The sequence below is a fragment of the Rattus norvegicus genome, chromosome 4 (genome assembly GCF_021556685.1).
Source record: "Rattus norvegicus strain SHRSP/BbbUtx chromosome 4, alternate assembly SHRSP_T2T, whole genome shotgun sequence".
In the NCBI taxonomy this organism is placed as follows: domain Eukaryota; kingdom Metazoa; phylum Chordata; class Mammalia; order Rodentia; family Muridae; genus Rattus; species Rattus norvegicus.
Window position 1 is genome coordinate 95,507,954 of NC_141537.1, and position 11,850 is coordinate 95,519,803.

Sequence of the window (11,850 nt, forward strand, 5' to 3'; positions counted from 1 at the left end):
TGATGGGATTTTGTTTTTAAAAATAAACTTCCAGAAAAGATTGTTCTGGATGTAGAATAAGTAATTATGTAGAAATTTTATTATACCACACAGGAAAAATAAAAAAGAAATAGGAGAAGAAATAAGGCATGATATGTCCTTACAGGAGAGAAACCATTTCCCCTCTGCATAAACAAGGAGCTACAAATGGGACATCTTTTTTTTCCAGCTGTACACTGGAGATTCACAATTTCTCCATAATTGAGCCTTTTGGCTCTTGGCATTGGATTCATATTTCTCCCCTGAACACTTACTGTGTTTCCTTCAGAGGTGTATTTGACTTTTTTCTCATCATTTTACAGAAACATGCTGGGTCACACAGTGCCTGATGAATCAAACCACAGTTGTTGGCAGAAGATGTACAAATGGATTTCTCTGTTCTGTACTCTTCTTCTTTCCCAAATCTACTTAATGTTTTTCATATTAAATACATCATTACTGAAATTGATAACAGAGAAAGGAAAGTCATTCTTCCACAACTGCATCCACCTTAGGGGTATGGCTAACAAATGAGTGACTCCCCGTGTCTAGTGTCTTAGCCAGGTTCTTTGGTGAAAGGATCTATGGTTTTACCCAGCCTTCTGTGATTGTGTCTTCATTGGACTCCCTTTCATATGAAGACCCCCAACTTAAAGAAATGCCATGTCCATTGTATTAACTGTCTGTCTCATCTAAGATGCTACAAAGAAAACTAGGTTTGATGTTGGTGTAGGATTTGGCCACTTGTCTACACAGTGGCTTGTTTCAGTGCCAGAAACTTTGAGTTCTGGTTCACAGACTTTACCCAGGTATTGTAAGTTTCTGGAAGCTAGAGTTCTCTCCCTTCCTGTTGGGGCACACACTAAGGCAGCACAGGGGTCAACACATTAGTGAGGGCTGGCATGAGGTAATGGGTCCATCACCTTAGAACACCAGTTTTAAAACAAAAACAAAAACAAAAACACCGTTTTGGACTGAAGTTTTTGAACTAGACATTAAACTAGAATAAAAGGGAATAATTCATACTAAATGCCATGTGAACAAATGGAAACTTTATGGGGCATTTAGAATCTACAAAAAAGCCATTTCCCCCAGAAAATAGGAGTTGCACTCTATTCTGCATTACAATAGCCTTCTTTGTACACATACACACACACACACACACACACACACACACACAATCTGAAGTAAGCACTACAGACTATCAAGTAGGATACAGAAGGAGCCAAAGCCAGAGGATACTCAATTAAAGAAGACACATAAGATCCCCCCTTTCTCCACATGATTATGGACATAGACTACTAAAATGGAAGAGGTGAAGAGATAGCTCAGTAGTTAGAGTGCTTGATGTTATTGTAGAGGCCCTGATAATTTCAGTTCCCAGCACCCATATGGTGGCTCACAACCACCTCTAACTACAGTTGCAGGGGATCTGACACCTTTTTTCTAGCCTACGTGGACCCAAGGCACACATTTGGCACACAGACATACATGTAGGAAAACACTGATATGGAAATTAAAAATATAAAATACTTAAAATAATTAAGACGACTGAGGAGCATGGAGGTTTTGTACCAAGCGTGACAACCTAGTGTGATACCTGGAACCCACATAGAGGAAGGACAGAAACAACTTCTTCAAGTTTCTTCTAATCTATACTGTACACACACACACACACACACACACACACACACACACACACACTTTAAAACCTCAATGAAAACATATCTCTCTCTCTCTCTCTCTCTCTCTCTCTCTCTCTCTCTCTCTCCTTATCCCTACCTAATAGGTAGCCATTGTCATAATGGTGAGCTTTGTCTTCTATGAAGATGTATTTGCCAGAAGGTCTTTTGATTCTGGTACCAAGAACCTTTCTTTAGTAACCTTTCCGCCAAACTTATATTTTAGTAGAACTGGCACAAGTCTCATTCCATTTTAATTGTGACAAATGTCCTTCTATATCTCTGAATTGTCTTCACAGAAGACATCATTAATTAGCTACTGTGTGATTGGAGTTCATTGACCCTTGGTGCTGGGATGGACTTGTTCTGTTGGTCTGATGTGATCTCACACAATACAGGAATGACAGACAACTGGAAATCAGTATCAAAACTCCTTAAACTAATGCAGACAACATAGAGGTTTTGTAGATGAGACTCTTCAGCAGATCTGGAGCCCATTAATTAAGCTTAATCCTCTCTATTCTACAGATGATGACGAGCGCCTCCTTAGTCCATGTTCCTTTGGGAAAAAATTACATGTGCTCCAATCCTTAATTTGCTCATTAATGCTTTTAGAAAATAATCGAGAGATTATACAAAGTACTTATTTTCATTTAAGAATGACAAATAAAAGCACATGCACACATAAGCTTAGATCACATAGACCGTTAAGATTCTGTCATGACTGCCCTCCAAAAAGACCCAACAAGCATCCGAAAGAGTCAGATGCAGGTATGTACACCCAGCCAATGAACTGAAGATGCTGTCCCCTCTGGTTGAGTTAGTGAAAAGCTGGAGGAAGCTGAGGAGGAGGAGGGCAACCCTATAGGAGAACCAGCGGTATCAATTAACCTGAACCCTGAGATCTTTCAGACACTGGGTCACCAACCAGGCAGCATACACGAGCTTAGATGAGGCCTCTAACATATATACAGTAGGGGACTCCCAGAACTGGGTTTAGTCAGAGAAGATGCACCTAAACTTCAAGAGACTGGAGGCCCCAGGAGGTCTGGTGGGATGGGCGGGGTGGGGACATCCTTGTGGAGGTGGGGGGGGGGTTGGGGTGTGAGGAGGAAATATGGGATGGGAAACAGTTGAGGATGGGGTGGACCGGGAAGGGAATAAAATCTAGAGTGTAAAACTAACTAACTAAATAAGTAAAAAGACCTTTATAATAAACTTAGAAACTCTAAAAAAAATTCTGTCGGAAGACAGAGTAGTAGGGTAACTATTTTATCAGGTAGCTAAATGTAAATTATATGCACCACAATATGACAAAGAGTCACCTGTTTATGTCACCAGCTTAAACCTTAAGGTTATTTGTTCATGTTTTTTTAGGTGAAATAGTATATATAGCTGCTTATTTGGTTTAACTTTGCATTTTTTTCTTCTAGGTGGGAAATGAGAGGAATGGTAAACTAAGCTGTATAGATTCTAGCTCAAACGATAAGCTTGAGCAACCACACAGAGCAAAGCCATTTTCATACAAGCAGAAAATCAGCAGAGGTGATAAATGGATAGGCAAAAGCTCTTTCGTTTTAACTACGCTATTGCTGCCAAGACCCCATCATCAGGCCTCTGGTTACTTTCCTTCTGTGTCTCTTACACACCAGATGTATGCTAAGTGCTCCTTAGCAACTGCAATGAACAGAATGGGTTAAAAAGTGATTTATTCGTGGTTTGTTTCTTCTGGGGGGTTAGCCAAGGATTCCTCACTCCCTTACCTTGACTGAAATGTTGTCTGGGAGGATCTAGGAGGCTCATGTTCATGCCCATGGCTAATGCCAGCTGGCAGTCCGCATGCTTTGGCTCTTTTCTGTGGCAAGCCGAGCAAGCTTCCTGATGTGGTAAGCTCATGGCAGAATTTTAAGAGAGGAAGACAGATAATTCAGTATCGGAACAAAAGTCTTGAAATTTGCAAACTCTCTTTTTTTCCCTTTCAGTTGATGAAATTCAAATGATCAAAAGTCACAAACTGGCCCATATTCAAGAGGTAGGCAAAGTTAAGTCCATTTTTTTTTTCTGCATGGGAAACACAGAACCCGCTAGGCAGAGACCTGTGTACTCAGGAATGAAGGGGTGTTATTATCATCTTATTACCACACAGTCATTTGCGTGTGTGTTACATATGTATGTATCTATGTGTGAGTGTATGTACCAATGTGCAAATGGAGACCAAAGGAACACATAGGGATGAAGAATTTGCCAGCCAGCTCCAACAATCCTCGTCTCCACTTCTTACTTACCTGGTTGTGGTTTTAGGCACACACAACCATGTCCACATTTTACCTACCATCTAGAGATTTGAATTCAGGTCCTCATGCTTGTGCAACAAGTATTCTTATCTGGCATGCTATGTTCTCCCTTTAAAATGTTTACTTCCCAAATATGTGTTGCTTATACTTCTTTGTACCTCCTCTGTTCTCTGTGTCCAAGTAGGTGTTATCTAGTCTGTTGAAGTAGCTCTCAGTAGTGTATGCCACTCTCAGCTTTTCTACTCGTATCTCTATATGCAGATAAACTCATGAAACTGACACACACACACACACACACACACACACACACACACACACACACCACCCCAAGTGATGCTTCTAAATGTATATCAGATCATGAACTTCCCATGTGCAAAGTCTTCCAGGGGAGTTTCAGTCTTATTAGAACAAGATGTGAAGTCTGTGTTAAAGCAGTCTGTGTAGTTATGCCCCTCCATATCTCTAGCTTTATCTAGATCATTCTGTCTGATAACTTTGCTCCTGCAAACTCAGCTGAAGCTCAGTGTAAAAGACACTCTGGCCTATTTCTGTTTTCTTGAAGCTTTGAACATGTCACAGTCTGTTTAACCTTGGGCCATTCATTTGAACTTTCTGTACTCAGCATCCCATTCACATCCCATTCAGCATCTGGTCCTCATTCACATCTCTTACAGATCAAACAGGAGCTGGCAAAAAGCTTTTGAATCTTTGGAAATATTTATTTGTCTTATGATAGCATGTTTTATTTTCTCAGATCTCTTTTTATCACATCACCTGAGCATGCACTAATATACATGATTTCCTTCTTTTTACTAACACATTTTATGCTCTATAAGAACAGGAAAAAAATTAAAACCTCCTTTGAGCCCTTAATACCCCAAGCATCTCGAACTGTGCATGACGCATAGTAAAACTTCAGTGAATGAATGAATGAATGAATGAATGAACTAACCTCTTAGGTAAACCTCCCATAGGTAATAGTCTGAATTAGAATCCAAATCACCACTTTCTCTGCTATCATCGGGAAAGCCAGTTTAGTGCACATGGGATGGCACTGGGGTCAAACCCTGTCCATTACTTTTGAAGCAAACTGGAGCCCGGCAGCTTCTCTGTAACTTGTGATTTATCCTACGCAAGATTATGTTTCGAGTCCTCACTTCTCTACTTCAAATAACTGAGGTAAGAGCAAACAAAGGAACTTCCAAGCCTTAGAGACGAAACTCGCTGCAAACCAGACACTACGTAAGTACTTTGTCTGCTTTAGTCATGATGAGTTGAAAGCATGCCTCAGTGCCTGACACATTGTCTGGAAGATCATGGGTTATGATGACCATGGCACTTGGGAATAAAATAAAGGCACAAGTAAAATGTTATGTCAGAAGCCCTAACATCTCCCTGGGATTTGCCTAAATCACTGACAGATGTTTTAAGCAAGATACTCTCTTTTGCCATAACTAGAGAGACGACTAAGGAAAACAAGGCCTTTATTTAGACATTGTTTGAAATTTATTTGATTTAAAATTTTTTTAACATGTATAGATACTTTGCGTGCATATATGTCTGTGTCTGGTGCCCACAGAGGCCAGAGGAGGGTATCAGATCCCCTGGCACTGGAGTTACAGGTGACTGAGCTGCCATTTGTGTGCTGGGAATCAAAACCAGTGCTCTTTGGAAGCGCAGTCAGTGCTCTTAACTCCTAATCTGTCTCCCAGCTCCCACAGAGTTTTCACTTCTTTTAAAAAACTTTTTATTGATTCTTTGTGAATTTAACATTATGTACCCCAATTCCACTCATTTCCTGTCCCTTCATATTTGCCCTCTGCCCTTGCAAAATAAAATAAAATAGAATAAGCACACACGCATACACACACACACACTCTCTTGTCACGGAAGCTGTAATATGTTACAGTATGTCATACAGTACATCCTTTTATCTATACATCTTTACTTGCAAATACTCATTGCGACAAATATGGTTTGAGGCCTCTGGCTTCTGCTATATTATCAATACTGTATACTCATGGGGACTCCTCTCAGATATCCTGTTGTTGTCCTGTGTCATGGAGGTCCTGCAGCCTTGGATCTGCAGGACTAGTCCTTTTACATACTCCAGCACATCTTTGATGGAGTAGATGTTGGGGTGAGCCAACTCAAAGCCCTGGATCTGGGCCTAGAAGGTAGCTGAGTTGTCAGCATGCTAGTTCTCCTGTGCCTGCAGCACCAGGATGAACTCTCCAGCGTTGCCCTGACTAGTTCACTGAATACCACAGCGAGCAAGGAGCAGGGTCAGCTTGTCTGCTCTCATGATCTTGGGACCTCTCTCAGAGAGAAAGAGGTAAGACTAGGCGAAGGCATCTTTCTCTTGCCCAAGTCACCCCACGGCAGGCTAGGGGTGAGGCAGAGTCAGTTCTTTGGAATTCATGCCCTCTGAGCAGCTCACCTGGTTGCCTACCATAAGAGACAGCTCTACTGCACAAGGGCTGGGGCCTGCTCAGTACAGTGCCTCAGGCAGGAGTCTAGACTAGGTACATCTGCGCAGTCTTGACATGGACCTGGGACATCAACAAAGATGGCAGCTGCCATAGGACTACAGACCCAGAGATGACTCCTGGCAGCAGCCTGGTCCTGGATGTCACCATGACTTTGGGTGGCAGTGCAGGCCACTCAGATCAACCAGACTGCAGATATCTACTTAGCCTTTGGTGGTAACTTGGGTCACAGACACTGTTTGATTCTGTTTTTATTTTTTTAATTTATATTTTAAATGTTTTCTCCCTTCTTGGTTCCCCACTCCATGCCTCCCCTCCTGCCTCCTTTTTGCCTCTTAAAGGGCTCAATTTTCCTTAAAAAAGGGGGTGGGGTGAGACTAGAGGCTTCACACTGCTGACACCTTGCAGTCCTTGTCATGACGGCTTATTCCTTAAAATGTTCGGAAATTGTTCTTTATCCCTTAAGTTGCATTATCTCAGCTTTCAGAAAAGAAATTAAGATAACATAGGTATGGGATTTTATGGGAGAGTTGAGGGGGGAGCTGCTCATTTGGATGCCTTGAGGGTTTACAAAGCTTACAAAGCAAGCCAAGTTTACAGAACCTCCCTGCCTCTTGAGTTGGCATGAACAGCCATCAATTCTGCTGAGGGAATCTTTTTGGAGTAAGTGTCGATGAGAGTGGAAGAGAGGAAATGTCAAAGGTAGTCTGAAGCCAAGGTAGCTCCTGAAAGGCTACAGCATTAGATCTGTAGGTTAGATCACTCTCATTTTATATACTAAGACCACAAGACGAGGTGGGCAAGCAAGGGAGATTTTACAGAAGTAACATGGTGGACAGCAGGTTGCCAAGGGTAATAGCCATTGTTTCAGCTATTTTTTCAGGTCATTCTGTTCCAATAGCATGTGAAGACATGTTTAGCAATTAGGCAGTACAGGAGTACTTTAAGTAAATCACTAAATAAATCATTATGGCAGTATAATAATTAGTCTTTTTTTTAACCTTATTCTACTTCAGTCCCAACTGACATCAATGAGCTATAACAAAACTTCTATAATAGAACACAGACTACTATTCAGAAACCTTGTGGACTAGAAACTGAAGGAGTTCAGTACTTACCTTTGTTCAGCATTTTATCCTCAGCGGTGATCAATCTGCCAGCAGGCACAAAGCAGCACTAAACAATCATTTCTCTTTTTCTGTTTCTGTCAAATTTAAATCGCTATAATTATAGTCAGTGAATCTCAATGACATGTTCTACCCATCATCATGTGTAGGAATAGAATGGCCCAGGGCCTTCCTTTAGCACATCACAGATTTCAACATGAATTAGCCTGGGTGAGAAACCCAAGAGACAGAGATCACATAGTTCTCTTGACAAAGAGAAACCCTTCCATACTCAGTACACCTCAGCCCCTTATCCAACCTCAGTGTATGTCAGCTGCCACTTTTAATCCTGTGTTAGTTCAATATTTAACAAAATAAAGCCTCCAATGCTTTAAAATAAGCATCTTGTCCAAACCCGAGAGTGCTTATTCTTAACTTTTTACAATGGAATGGAACTAAGAAGTTTGCATATGTTAGGCAAACACATGTTAGGTAAGTATCTACCACTGAGCTACACGCCCAGCTCAGCACAGGACTTTTATGGTGCAGGGGCAGTCAGTGTGCATATTTGGGCTTTGTTTTCTATAGGTTTTACTTCAAGAACATTTGACTTTATTCATTTTTAGAATTGTGCTGAAATATTGCACCATGGTAGAAATGTGTGTTGGTGGAGAATCTGGCTAACCTGAGAGAGAGAGAGAGAGAGAGAGAGAGAGAGAGAGAGAGAGAGAGAGAGAGAGAGAGAGAGAGAGAGATACACAGACAGAGAGACAGACAGAGACAGAGAGAAATATGGAAGAAAATATACCCTTCATTAACCCATTTCTTCCAACTATGGTGTGCTTCGTACAGTTTCCATCACAACTCACTAGTCTAGAAACCCCTAACTACATTCATCCATTAATGGCCAGAGCTCTTGTGATAGTCACCTCCAAGATTCCCCAGGTTTTTTTTATTGGATATTTTATGCACTTACACTTCAAATGTTATCTCCTTTCCTCCCTCCCCCTTCTTCTATAAAGATGCTCCAACTCTCACCTACCCACTCCCACCTCAACACCCTGGCATACCCCTACATTATGGAAATGAATTTTCAGAGGACCAAGGGCTTCTCCTCCTATTGATGCCAGACAATGCTATCCTCTGCTACATATGTGGCTGGAGCCATGGATCCTTTCATGTATACTCTTTGGTTTGTGGTTTAGACCCTGGGAGCTCTGGAGGGCCTGGTTGGTTGATATTGTTGTTCTTCCTATGAGGTTGCAAACCTCTTCATCTCCTTTAGTCTTTCCTCTAACTCCTTCATTGGGGCCCTTTTGTTCAGTCTAATGGTTAGCTGCAACCATCCTTATCTGTATCAGTAGGGCTTGGCAGAGCCTCTCAGGAGACACCCATTTTTGGCTCCTGTTGGCAAGCACTTCTTGGCATCAGCAACAGTGGCTGGGTTTGGTAGGGCTGAATATGGGATGGAACCCCAGGTGGGGCAGTCTCTGGATGACCTTTTCTTCAGTCCTTGTTCCACTCTTTGTCCTTGTATCTCCTCCTGTGAGTATTGTGTTCTCCTTTCTAAGCAGGGCTGAAGAATCCATATTTTGCTCTTCCTTTTTCTTGGGCTTCATAATCTCCGTGAAATTTTTCTTAGGTATTCCAAACTTTTGGGCCAATATCCACTTATCAGTGAGTGCATACAATTTGTGTTCTTTTGTGACTGGGTTACCTCACTCAGAAGGATATTTTCTAGTTCCATCTATTTGCCTAAGAATTTCACATAGTCATTGTTTTTAATAGTTGAGCAGTACTCCATTGTGTCAATATACCACGTTTTCTGTATCCATTCCTCTGTTGAAGGACATCTGGGTTCTTTTTAGTTTCTGACTATTATAAATAAGGCTGCTATGAACATGATGGAGCATATTTCCTTGTTATATGTTGGAGCATCTTTTGGGTATATGCCCAGGAGATGTATAACTTAGTTCTCAGCTAGTACTGTGTCCAATTTTCTGAAGAACCACCAGACTGATTCCAGAGTGGTTGTACCAGTTTGCAATCCCACCAACAATGGAGGAGTGTTCCTCTTTCTCCACATCATTGCCCGCCTCTACTCACCTGAGTTTTTGATCTTTGCCATTCTGACTGATGTGAGGTGTTATCTCAGGGTTGTTTTGATTTCCATTTCCCTGATGACTAAGGATGTTGAACATCTGTTTCTTTCTTTTTTAATGGTTTTATAAAATATAGTTTTATTTTATGTTACTCTGCTATTACATAGGGCATGACATTTTCACAAGGCTTTTTTGGGACTACAGTTAATGATTAGCAAACACACAATTTGGTGGTCCAGCTCTCTAAAGAACAATCACTGGACAAACTGGATACCCCCCTCACATGTGCACAAATCTGCATGGAAAAATACTAAAGTTTAGACTGGGACATGTGTACTTTATTTCTCCTTTCTAGTGTATTAAGAAAGGACATGCATTTTAATTTGTATTCTGGCAGCAACATGCTACTTCTATCACGAGGTAAAGTGAATATCAGAGCTACAAATGCAGGATTTAAGTGAATTTTTATTGGGAAGGAAGTGATCAACTTAAACAGTAGCAAGTGAAGACTGCATAAGGAAATTCCCTGTTGTCACAGACAGATGTAACCTCCAGATTATGTCACACAAGGGACATTCTGATCTGTGAGCCCATGCCTGGATGCATTAAGCACGTTCCCTTTCAGTCTAACACGTCTGGATTCCTACTAAGAAGGAGTTTGTAGTAAGAGCATGGAATAGTTGCTTCTGAAAGGAAACCCCCAAGAAGATTCAGAAAAGGAATATAGATATCAAGAAGTTATTATTACAATTACTTTAAATCGCAATGCCCTACATTTCCATATCTTCACAGTAATACAAAACTCAGTCACTTGCAGAACTGGTTCAGATTACTTAAATACAAATGTGCTGTCAGTTCTCTACACAAGTGTCCAGAAGTTACTTGTGTGTTTATGTGAAATGAAGCTATTGATACCTTTCTACAGCAGTAATTCCACAGCAGGAAGGCAGAGACAATACAAACCAAAGGATGCTGTTTTCCCAAAGCTGCACTGTGAAAAGACGATAAACAACTGATCCCTTTCACATGAATGGGCTTCCTCACTAGAGGAAATCCAAGTGGAATAAGGACTGGAGATGTATAAGGTTTTCTTGAGGAGAAGGAGGTTGGTGTCCTGGATACCTTTAGTTCTCTGCCCCCTTGGCTGCATCACACTCTTCTCCTGCACTGTCTGATGTCCATAACGTTAAGTTGTCTCTAAGCAACTGCGTGATGAGGGTGCTATCTTTGTAGGAGTCTTCTTTCAGTGTATCAAGTTTGGCGATGGCCTCATCAAAAGCCATTTTAGCCAGTGTGCAGGCAAGCTCTGGATTATTAAGGATTTCAGAGTAAAATACAGAAAATTCACAGCCAGCCGCAGGCGGATTGGAGGTGCAGATTGCATCTGTTTCTTGCTTATATCAAATACCTCTTGGTAGGCTCCTTGGAAATTTTCTATCCTTTGTTTTTGATCATCAATACAAGCTACTTCAGCAAGATACCGGAAATAATCTCCCTTCCTTTTCAGATAGAAGACCTTACTCTCTGGATTTGTTACATTGGTTATTAAATACTTATCCAACAATTCCAGGACTGTGGTGCAGATGGACCTCAGCTCAGACTCCACTTTTGATCAGCTGCAACTTTTTGTCAGAGGTATCGGTCTTGTGCTCAGTGCTCGAGATGACCCTCCAGGCAGTACTGTGGCGCTGGACCATGTTCTTGCAGACCACTGACAGCAGGTTTCACTCCTCATTAGACAGCTCAGCACCCTACTCCATCACTACTTTCATACAGGTGGCCACGTCATCATAGAGCTTGACCTCCCTGGCCAGCTTGGCTTTCTGGATCAGCTCGGTCTTCTCCATGGTAAGCGAGGGCGAGTGCCAAGCCGGATCTGGAGTCCCCCTTCTAAGTCTTCACTGCTGCGACACGAGTCTCCTGAACATTTCTTTAGGTGCTTCTCAGCCATTTGATATTCCTCAGTTGAGAGTTCTTTATTTAGCTCTGTACCCGATTTTTTAATAGGATTATTTGATTCTCTGGAGTCCAACTTCTTGAGTTCTTTGAATATATTAGATATTAGCTCTATCGGATGTAGGATTGGTAAAGACCTTTTCCCAATCTGTTGGTTGACATTTTGTTCTAATGACAGTGTCCTTTGCCTTACAAAACTTTGC

General features: G+C 41.5%; 1 pseudogene; it reads right to left on the minus strand.

Annotated features, from left to right (window-relative positions):
* Positions 1 to 10,815: 10,815 nt before the first annotated feature.
* Positions 10,816 to 11,538, minus strand: Ywhaq-ps4 (tyrosine 3-monooxygenase/tryptophan 5-monooxygenase activation protein, theta, pseudogene 4; annotated as a pseudogene).
* Between the last annotated feature and the right edge of the window lie 312 nt (positions 11,539 to 11,850).